General features: G+C 39.9%; 2 pseudogenes across 2 annotated transcripts; one reads left to right on the top strand and one right to left on the bottom strand.

Moving 5' to 3' along the window:
* The first annotated feature begins 676 nt into the window (after positions 1 to 676).
* Positions 677 to 2,061, top strand: LOC143609708 (delta(12)-fatty-acid desaturase pseudogene; annotated as a pseudogene). The gene is made up of 2 exons (XR_013149465.1): positions 677 to 721; positions 807 to 2,061. The product of XR_013149465.1 is annotated as a delta(12)-fatty-acid desaturase pseudogene (transcript).
* A 3,123-nt stretch (positions 2,062 to 5,184) lies between these two features.
* Positions 5,185 to 8,200, bottom strand: LOC143609704 (uncharacterized; annotated as a pseudogene). The gene is made up of 2 exons (XR_013149463.1): positions 8,144 to 8,200; positions 5,185 to 8,077 (listed from the first exon to the last, which is right to left on the bottom strand). The product of XR_013149463.1 is annotated as an uncharacterized LOC143609704 (transcript).
* Positions 8,201 to 11,887: the final 3,687 nt, after the last annotated feature.

Here is an 11,887-nt window from a genome sequence, read left to right on the forward strand (position 1 = left end):
TAGCAATTTCTCTTAATATACACTTATATTCAAGAGCAATCTAGTCTGATTCTCACGCCGGAGGGTGGTCACAAGGAGGTACCCCCCCCCCCTTCTCAGTGACGAGCTAACGGTGTCTGTTTTGCAGGTCATCAGAGGAATAACTATCTTTGCCGGACCTAACCCTCGTGGGAAACATCTACTTAACCCTTAGATCATCCGTAATCTGCCGGGGTAACTTGGTGTTTCTTCAATAACTGTATGGAAAAAATAAAAATAGGTCTTGATTCAACCCAATATGATTTATGTTTTAGAAAATGAAAACAATGATAAGTGATTATACAATAAACATCCAACTCCGAAATAATAATAATAATAATAATAATAATAATAATAATAATAATAATAAATAACAAATATAAGTATTTTGTACGACATCAACCACCCCTTGTAACTTTGATCGTATATAATTACTTTCTTTGTTCAAAGAATATCTTTTTAATTAAAATATAATTCGTTTCATTTATTTTAACATGTAAATTCAAAACATAATTTGTTGAAAATGGGTTCCACCACCACATCATCTTCCAACTCATGAGCCCACCATATTTGACATATAAGTTACATCTACTTTTATCAAAGCATTCTAAAACACTGTCTCATTTAGTATGCTTGCCTATATATATGTATTGTGTCCATTTTGAAGCTATCAAGCTGCAAAGGCAAGAGATAATTCTCAAAGGTATGCATCTTATATCTTTAATAAGATCAAATATATTTATATATATATATATGAATATTTTCCTAATCATTTAATCTTTTTTCAGGCTCTTAGGTTTCAATAGAATCAATGGGAGCCGGTGGTAGAATGAGCGAATCCTCGACGAAAAGGGACGTGTTTAAACACGCTCCAGCCGAGAAACCACCATTCGGGGTTGCTGATCTAAAGAAAGCAATACCACCACACTGTTTCAAACCATCTCTTGCCACCTCCTTCTACTACCTATACCGCGATTTGTGCATAATGTACACTCTCTACTATATTTCAAACAATTACATTTCCATCCTCCCACACCCCTTTTCTTACATAGCATGGCCGGTTTACTGGTTCGCTCAAGGATGCGTTATGGTAGGCTTATGGAATATCGTCCACGATTGTGGTCATGGCGCCTTTAGCGAATATCCTTTGCTTAATGACACCGTTGGCCTCGTGTTTCACTCTCTTCTCCTCACTCCATACTTCTCTTTCAAATACAGTCACCGTACTCACCATGCGAATACTAGTTCACTCGAAAAGGATGAAACATGGGTACCTAAGCTCAAGAAGGACACATGGTTTGCTGAGGCTATTTCCAACCCAATAGGGAATGTTGTACTCGCTATATTTCGGTTATTGTTTGGATACTACGGGTACTTTACATTCAATCTTCATGGCAGGATATATGAAGGCTTACCAAGCCACTTTAACCCATTAGGTCCTATCTTCAACGATAGCGAACGCGCTCAAGTCTTCCTAACCGATGTTGGAGTTGTTTCGGCTCTCTATGGCCTTTACCGAATTGGTCTAAAAACCGGTTTCCAATGGCTATTTAACGTGTATGGTGGTCCCTTGTTGGTTATGACCATGATTTTCATCTTGTTCACTTATCTAAACCATGTCCATCCCTCGGTCGCTCACTACGATTCACGAGAATGGGATTGGTTAAGAGGTGCTTTAGCGACTGTTGACAGGGACTACGGGATCTTGAACACCGTCTTCCATGATGAACCGAATGCGCATGTGGTTCACCATTTGTTTTCTTCCATTCCACATTATCATATAGTTGAGGCTACACAAGCTATCAAACCGGTTTTGGGTGAGTACTACAACTATGATGATACTCCAATTCTAAAGGCACTCTTTAGGGAGACAAAAGAGTGTCTATTTATTAAAGAAGACAATGAGAAAGAAGGTGTTTTCTGGTTCACTAAGAAGTAGAAGCCACAAATATGTAACATGAATAAAGAATAATTATGTTGTTGGTTTCGTGTCAATGAGAATAATTATCTTTTTTGCTTGTTTTCTTTTCGATATCGTTCGTGGTCATGTAAACATTTGACCAATTTGTTTTTGTGTTGTAATACTTTGTTGTGGTAAACAAATCTATGGTTATGTAATAGTATGTTTTGTGTTGATGTATTTGTGTTCGTACATAGCTTTGGGTATCTAAACCCCTATATCTTAAAGGATGCATCGTTTAAGAAACGGTACAACTAGGGTTGACAATTTATACACGAGACACGAATACATGACACGTACCTACGCGATTTTAACAGGTAACAGCTAAGGCTTTAACAGTTTCGTGTACTTAAACAAGTAGACAAGAATTTACCTGTTAAATTTCTTTGTCTAAACAGGTAAAATACATGTTTACCTGTTAAGTACATGTTAAGTTAACTGGTTAGATTTTTATAATTAAATATCAATATAATTATAATTTATCCTAAACCCTAAATTCGTAAAACATTTTCACTCTATGTTTCTCAGCCGTCACCACTCACGACATTCCCGTTTCGGCCATCAGCTCCTCCTCTGAACTCCGGCCATAAACACCACCTCTGAACTCCGCCCCCGCAGTCGCTGGTGCTTCCTCCAGTCGTCATAGCTGGCTGCCTCATCGTTAAGGATCATGGATTAATATATGCTTTATTTTAAGACTTTTATGAACTTTTGACGACTTTTGTTCCACTAAACAGGTTGTCAAATATGTGTTTCTAAACAACTCTTATCATGTATTATCGTGTTTTATCGTGTATACCAGGTAGTAACAGGTTTGTGTTCGTGTTTGGGATGCAGGTACCCGATAAGATTTCGTGTCGTGTATAGATATACACATTTCGTGTTCGTGTCTCGTGTACGGGTATACAAAATATGCCAGTCCTAAGTACAACGATTGACTTTGACACAATTAAATACTTGACATTAGAAATATATGTGCTAGATATAAACTATACTTTCTAAATTGAGTAAAGAACTCATGTTAAATTAGTTTATACTTTCAACACACATGTTATTTAATATTCAAATAAATGATTCCATCTTTCTTAAAATCCTCAAACATGTGCCAATGTAGAAGACTAGAAGGTAGACCGTGTAGATAAAACGTGATTGGAAAACTTAGTAACACTTTTTATACCAACAATTGTTTTGTACTTTTGTGATTCACTCGGGAGGCCGGTGCAGAACTACGGTGAAAGTAGGGGTGTCTTCGGGTTTGTTTTTTAGGTTTTGGGTTTTTCAGGTTTCAAAGTTTTAAATCTTGACCCGAAATTCAGCCCAAATCTCTTACTGTTGTTTCGGGTTCGGGTAATTGGGTTTGGGTTTTTTCGGGTTGGGTTAATCGGGTTTCAAGTATTATAGAAAAAAAACAGAAGAATTTTTTAACACGATGCTAAAATTACAGCAATATATTCTTTTTTGCTCGTAACGTAAATAACCAATTAATAAACCAACATAACCAGCTAAAAAACAAATGAAGAAAATAGTAAACTTTAACAAACTTCAACCATAATCGTCTTCAATCGGAAGTGATTTGATTGTTCGATTATGTTGCTATTAGTCATAAACCGAAAATATAAATAAACTATAAACAATCGATCCATAATATGTGGAATGCGAATAGTCGATTTGGGCATATTATGATCACTTTAGTGGCTAAGGATACTATTATACCCAAAAATATATTTGTTTTTAAGACGAAAAGTTTATTCGGGTTGACCCGAAACCCATAAATTAGACCCAAGAACCAACTCAAATTATTTCAGGTTCGAGTTGTCTTTTCTCGAGTTTGAGTTTTTCGGGTTGGGTTAGTTAAGGTACGGTTCCTCGGGTTGGGTTTCGGGTTTCGGGTAAAAGTAACAGCCCTAGGTGAAGATGTTATGTTGATGTTATCAAGATCAAGGTTGCAGAACTCGCTAGACGCTCCCAGGTCAGTCGGCTTGGGAGTTGCAAATGGTCGGCCAAGGCGGGGAGTATGCGGGAATTTTAAATAGTAAGAAAATTATTTTTTTTGGGATTATATATGTCAAATATCATTTATAACAAAATACATGAATATCAATATAAATCAGAATGATACATGTTTGGTGATTCCGAGTTGACTGATTCGAAGGCCGTTGGTAACCGATTTAGAAAGACTTGGTATTACTGATGAAGTTATAGAAATGAGTATCAGCTATGTATAAAATCATGAATAATTTAATTCATATATTTCCTCTAAAACAAGAACTTAACTACTCTTGATTTATATATCTGACATGTATAATAATTGTTACTCGTCAGTCATCGCCATGAGCGTTAAGGTCATGGGGACTTTTGACTTAAAGGGGACCGGATCTCATGCGAAGCGGGGCCCTTTCATCGGTTCTCTATTTATGACAAATACTCATTTTGTTGGAAATCAGACCACAAACTCAAAACACAAAACATACGATATTTGAACAGCTTGTTTAACTCTTTACAGTATTATTATAAAGAACGAAAACCATACATATTACATTGCCCCTACACGGCTACACCTCATTTTGTTTCCTATTCCAACTCAAAATTCCTATAACAATACTCAACTAAATAATAAATAAACTCGGTCTCTAATTCTAATAATTATCTTCACAACTCATCTTTATCTCTTCTCTTGATTATCTTTATCACCAACTTTTAATCTTTAACCCTTTAACTTTGTTAATTTACCATTCTAGTCCTTTAATCAAGATTAACACTTCACATTTCAGGATTCACAGATGTGTGCCCGTGTATCCCTCAAGGGTCGCTACGGGGAACAGGAAACGGAAGTTCCTGTTTGGGAAAATCGATTGGTAGTTTCGACTTTCGAACAGTGATCGGATTTCCTCATATTAACCCCGAAAAAAGTGATCCAAAAACGGATTGTGAAACTCTTCCTCGAGCAATGCAACCTGATAAATCATCAAAGGCGAAAAACTTCAACAGATTTACAGTTTGTCGCTTTTATGCTATTATTTTGAAGTGTCATGCAGATGGGTTGTCGACTTGTCGGGCCATTTTGATAAGGATAAAACCCTAAGCTTGGTTCAAGATCATTATTATGGACCCAAATGGGTGCGATGTTGTCCGGATCCTTGGCCAGTCTCGGGTTCTGTCGAGTCTCCAAGATGCACGGAAGTAATGCCAATGCCAGATTGTATTTACCCCTATCCGTCCTTGTCACACGCCATCTGAAGATATGAGTTTGGATTTCGTATTCTGATTTCCGGCGAAGGTTTCGTTAAGATGATTAAAGCCAGGAAACAGTATATTTGATCCAACACGTATACATCCAAGAAAGCAAATATAACTAAAAAGATTCAAAATTTATAACCTTAAAACATAATTCTGATCTAAACACCAATATAATGTTAAAAAAACATGTTACATAGAACTAGAAGCATGTTGAGCCTTAGCTGTTTCCTTCAAAACAGCACCCACAATTGCAGCCTGCTCAAGGCACTCAGCCTTATGCAATGAATCCATGAGTACAACACAAGTACTAGGATACACAAAACACCCATTCAACCTAGTATCCTCAAACAACATGTACGCCTCCATCGCCCGATTCGACGCACTCAACCCTTCAATCATAGTATTATAACAAGCCGAGTCGGGTACACCACCACTTTTCTTAAACCTATCGAAAAGACGGTTAGCCTCCAAAACGTTTCCGGCCCGTGCAAGCCCACATATCATACTTGTATATGTAACCACATTCGGTTGCAACCCGTGTTTTTGCATCTCTTGCCAAAACACAAACGCCTTATTAAATTTTCGAACTTTACACAACCCGTTTATTATTATACTATACGTTATCGCGTTTGGGATGCATTTTAAATCCTTCATCGAGTTAAAACACACGAGTGCTTCATCGATTTCCTCGGCTTTTACTAACGCGTCTAGCATACAATTCCACGTGTACACGTTCGGGGTTAAACCTTTTTGCATTAACTCTTCCATTATTAAATAAGCTTCATCAATTCGGCCTACTTTACCAAACCCATCAACAAGGCTACTATACACAACTACATTTAACACAATACCTTGAGATTTAGCTTCTTCGAAAAGCATGTAAGCTTCATCGAGTCGGTCGATTTTAGCGAGCCCGTCGATAACCGACCCGGACGTGACCACGGTCGGTGCACACCCCTTCACTTTCATCTCTTCAAGAAGCTGGTACGCTTTGTTAACGTTACCCGATTTGCAAAACCCGTCAATAACCGTGTTGTACGCGAGTGTATCCATAACACACCCGGTTTTCTTCATCGTGTTGTATATTTTATAAGTTTCCCGTGCGAACCCGGCTTTTATTAACCCGTGAATTAGTATCGAGTAGCTTCGCGCGTCCGGTACGACACCGTGGTTCTTGATTTGGTCAAATAAAACCCGACCCTTTTCGGTTTCACCCGCTTTAAACACGCAATCGATGTACGTATTCAAAAGCGTTAAATCGGGAACGATCCCGGTTCGGATCATTTCTTTATAAACCTTGTGACCGTCTTCGGTTCGTCCTAATTTAAAAAAGTTTCTAATGAGAGACGTGTAAACGACAACGTTTGGAGTAACACCCGCTTCCAACATCCGTTCGTATAACTTATACGCGTCATCCATTCGGTTATGTCGACCTAATCCCTCGATAAGCGAGCAATACGTGTAAACGGTTGGCGGGCAATTATTATCAAGATTTTCAAATATTTCACACGCGGCATCGAGTTGTTGTGACTTACACAACCAATCGATCATTATGTTAACGGGTTAAGATATTCGGATAAAAGCCCACTTCCTTCATGGAATCTCGAATCTTTAACGCGATATCAAGCTTACCCGACTTACAAAGATTATCGATAACAATGTTATAAGTCGATAAATTAGGCGACGCGTCTTTCTTCATATCTTCAAACAACTTCAACGCGTCGTCTACTTTCCCCTTTTTCCCGAGACAAGTGAGAATACAATTAAACGCCACGACACTCGGAATCGAGCCCTTCGATCTTTGCCTCTCAAGTAATTTAAACGCCTCATCAAACCTTCCCGCCATCCCATAACCCATGATCATAGTGTTATAAGCATACGCACACGGGACTTTCCTGTTATGCTCCATTTGGTTAAACAAGTCAACGGCTTCGTTGAGCTTATTAGCTTTGCATAGAACACCTATCATGCTAGTGTATGTGACATCATCCGGCATGATACCGTGAGCTTTCATTTCGTGAAAGAATTTCCAAGCCATATCCACTTTTCCCGCCTTACCGAAGCAGTCGATGCACACGTTATATAAAACAATATCACCGTCAACATAATTGCTTCTCATTTCATCTAACAAAGCAAGAGCCGAGTCAACCCGACCAGATCTAGCAAACACACGTATCACAGTTGTGAATAGATGCACGTGTACCTCATAACCGAGCTCCTGCATTTGGTGAAACAACGTGAGTATGAGATCGGGATTGGGTTCATTCACGGTTGATAGGGCGCCTATAAGAGTCGTGTAAGCGGAAAACGCGGGCCGAAACTTAAACGTTCTCATTAACTGAATAATGTCATAAGCTTGTTTAACCTTATTATTCTTGACACAGCTCGCGATCAACTCGATACACGTGTTATTACCCGGGCCAAAACCGGCACGATTCATTTCTTCGAAAACTTGCTCGAGTTGACCAAAGGTTTGACTTCTTGCCATCACCATAAGAAGTGAGTTGTATGCTTCTGGACAATGCGGTTGACCGGTCTTTCTCTCGGCCCATTTGAAATAACTTAACGCGAGATTAACATCTTTTAACTTCCATAAAACAGAAATAACAAAATCGGGTTGTGCACTTTCTTTATGTTTTAGTAAAGTGTTCTCCAAAGATGTTGACCATTGACCGCCCTCTAATATGCCCTCTAATATCTGGCACACGGAATCGACTGCCTGTCTTTTTTCATCGAATCTTGTAATGTGTTCATGATTGATTTTGTTTAGTGAAGAACAGACTCTTTGTTGCAGATTGAGGGATATAATACGCGTAGATGATAACCGCTCGTACAGAATATTAATATTGTAGAATAACTTACCTGCATTAACAGATAATTAGTAAACGGATTGATCAAAAAAAGATGTGATTCGTTAACTGATTATACCTCGGCTTGTAACAAGCACCTTCATGTTTGAATTCAACTGCTTTTACATATCATCTCGAACAATCACGAAATTTAAAAACGTTGATAAAATTCCGAATGTATGCACCAGAAACTCAGTATTCAGTATTCCTGAAGAACAGAAAACACGACATTAGAGGTTCACGAGCTACTCGGATCGATAAAAAGCTCGAGCCGAGCCTCAAATAAAGCTTGTTTAGTTATCGAGCCAGAGGTCGACCCTTGTATGGGATGATTGTTTAGATCATCAAGCCTTATCGAGCTTTGTGTATTTTTAACTTTGAACTCGTTTGGACTTCTATGTATTAATTTCACACTGCACAGCCAAGCTTCAACTCATTTAAGTTACTGCAGCTCGAGTCGAGTTTACGCTCTCATTAAAGGTTTTCTCAATATAAATAAAATTAATTATAAATGTGTATAAATTAATAAACAAAAATCCACCTGAACTCGAGCTTCAAAATAAAAAAGACTCACGAGCCGAGCTCAATCTTTAAAAAATAAAGAGCACGAAACGAGTCAATCTCGGGCTGGTTTACAAATTGTAAACAAGCATATGCATTAAAGTATTAAACGAACATTTGATCTTTAAAATAGTAATCGTTGGACGCAAAACTACATTAATTTATGTTAACACGAAGAAATTATGAATTATCAGTGAATTTTAACCTAATTAATAATTATTATCAAAATTTCACGATAAAATTAAAAGGCCAGGGTTAGAGCTATATAAGAATAAAGAACTTACACGATGAGGTTGTGAATCAAATAATGAAATTGAGGAGGCGCGTGATGACCACGACTGCAGGCTCAGGCCGGAAAATTCGCCAGATGTTTTCGATACGGCGGTGGAGAGGACGAAAGCCGGTGTTATTCATTAGGGCCGAGAGAGATGGGTGTGGGCCACTTTATTGGGCTTCTTGGGCTACATTTGTAATTTAATTTTATTTTTTAAAATAAAAGGACATCTCATACGCTCTCACCTCTGCTACAAATTACATTTCATTTACAGCCAATGGAACTTTTTTTTTAACGGCCAACGATTTTTTAAAATTAACTACTGGCTAAATTCATCACATCGGGATACACTCGTCTTTTGGTCCTGGTAAAACATTCACCTAAGATTGTTATTTCCTTCTTTGGGTTCCTTGCTTTATAAACTTATGACTTGCATACTTAGTTTAAATTAGCAATTTTCCAAGTGTTTAGAATAAGAACCTTTGAACGTGGTTGATAATGGGTTAAAGTTTCGCTTCCTCCTTCGTGATTGTGCGGGTAGAACCGTCACTTGCACTTGGTAGGATGGCTAAACTTTAGCCTTCATCTGACCTGCGTGTAGGTTTTCCTTCGAAATTTCTAAGGCATTAAGATAAGTTAACCTTTGAACGTGGTTGATAAGGGATTAAAGTTTTTGCTTCCTCTTTCGTGATTGTGCGGATAAGACCGTCACTTGCACTTAGTAGGATGGCAAAACTTTACCCTTATCTGACCTGCGTGTAGGTTTTCCTCACCTTTTGAGGATAAGTTAACCTTCGAACGTGGTTGATAATGGATTAAAGTTTTCGCTTCCTCTTTCGTGATTGTGCGGATAAGACCGTCACTTGCACTTAGTAGGATGACAAAACTTTACACTTATCTGACCTGCGCGTAGGTTTTCCTCACCTTTTGAGGATAAGTTAACCTTTGAACGTGGTTGATAATAGGTGTGAAGTTTTGCTTCCTCTTTCGTGATTGTGCGGGTAGAACCGTCACTTGCACTTAGTAGGATGGCAAAACTTTACCCTTATCTGACCTGCGTGTAGGTTTTCCTCATCCTTTTAAGAATTTTGTTTTGGACCATTCGACGCGCGGTTGTCGATAGGTTAGTGTTCAGTTTCCTTTCATGATTCATGCGGATAGACCGGCACTTTCATTTAATGGGAGAATTGAACTTTTCCTTCAACTGACCTGCGTGAAGGTTTGCCACGTTATTGGGTTCGTGCGGGTAGGACCGCCTTCCCACGCAACGACTTTACGTAATGTGAATGCCGTCACCAGTGTTGCATAGTTTAACCGTTCGACGCGCGGTTGTTGATAGGTGGTTATTCAATTTCCTTTCATGATTCATGCGGATAGACCGGCACTTTCATTCAATGGGAGAATTGAACTTTTCCCCTTCAACTGACCTGCGTGAAGGTTTGTCACGTTTTGGGTTCGTGCGGGTAGGACCGCCTTCCCATGCAATGACCTCACGTAATTATGCGGTGAAAACCGGCATATTAGTGTTCAGAAAAGTATAAATGTAAAATCATCAGCTTCGATGTTCTTAAAGAGAATCATTTCCATTAGAAGTGGCTCTTGGCCTTTTCTTTACAAATTGGAATTGATTTACATGCAAACTGTGTAAATGAGCTCCCTTCCATGTTGGGATGGGAGCGCCATCGAGCCGATACGCACCTGGTTCGGGATCTCGTTCTTTACGCAGCATGTAGTCTCAATGTTGAAGCTGGAATTTTTATTCGTTTTCCCCAGCTGGGGTTCTACACGCATCCGCCTGCTCAGCCTTTATTGCGCCACGAGGTGCGCGAGCGTCCCATTTCTGACAAATGCTTCGACCATGTCTTTTACATCTATGCATTCTTCAGTGTTGTGGCCCTTTGTCTTGTGAAAGTCACAGTATTTGCTCCGATCAGCATCGTGACGATGTCGGATTATCGGAGGTTTTGGCCACGGGAGCTCTTCAGTGGCGAATATCTCAGTGACGCTTTTGGTGAGTGGCGTCCATCTGGAGTTTCGGTGCGGCTGTACATTATCCCTTCCGCCCACTCTATGTTGCAAGCCGGATGAGGTGTCAAAGTTTACCCTTGACTGCCAAATGCCTAGCTTTCGCTTTTTATTTAGTCTGGCGGTGAGGACGTTGTCCTCTCTCGTCCTCTGGGTGTAGAGGTTTGTGCTCTGTGGGAGATCTTTACCCAGCTGCTTCTCCGTTTTCGCATAGCGTTTTGCTGCTGTCATGATGCCATCCCATGTGGAGGATGGCATGCCATCTTTACCCGTTAGGGTGCGGATGAGCTCTGGGTCATGTGCGCCCTGGATGAAGGCAGCGCGAACAAGATCTTCGCTGATATTGCCCAAACTTAGCTTCTTTGAGTTGAAGCGAGTGATGAAGTTTGGCAGAGATTCATCTTCCTCTCGTATGCATTTGAGGATTGTCCATTGCTCCTCGGTATACTTCCGTTGCTGGCTGAAGTGTTGGCTAAACTTCTGTTGGAAGTCTGCCCAGTCGTAGATGTGGTTGACCGGTAGACGATCAAACCAAGCTCTAGCAGCCCCAACAAGCGTCATTTGAAACATGTAGCACCACGTGGGTTCCGTCCAATTGCTGACGGTTGCCCCCGCTATGAACCTGTTCAAATGATCGTCTGGATCAGATAAACCGTCATATGTGCCTATGTTAGGCATTTGTTTGGCACTCTTTGGGGCGATTGCTTCCGCAATGTCCCTTGCAAACTTGGACATTCCTGCATTTGCAATGTTTGGTCTGAACGTTTTGGAGAAGTCTCGTGGACTTCCACCTGTGCTTTTTGGTTTGAAGGCTTGTCCAAAATGCCTTTTCGGTTGGGATTCCGTTTCCTTACGCTTCCCTTTTGCCCTATGGCGAGGGTTCGCGTCGGAGTCGGATTCCTCCGAGTCATCCTCCCAGTACTCGAATTCGTCGGCCTGTTGCACGGAACGCAAGCGTTCGTC

The sequence above is a fragment of the Bidens hawaiensis genome, unplaced genomic scaffold (assembly GCF_021521415.1).
Source record: "Bidens hawaiensis isolate Kalapana, Puna unplaced genomic scaffold, B.hawaiensis_p1.1 tig00009820_1, whole genome shotgun sequence".
Taxonomy (NCBI): Eukaryota; Viridiplantae; Streptophyta; class Magnoliopsida; order Asterales; family Asteraceae; genus Bidens; species Bidens hawaiensis.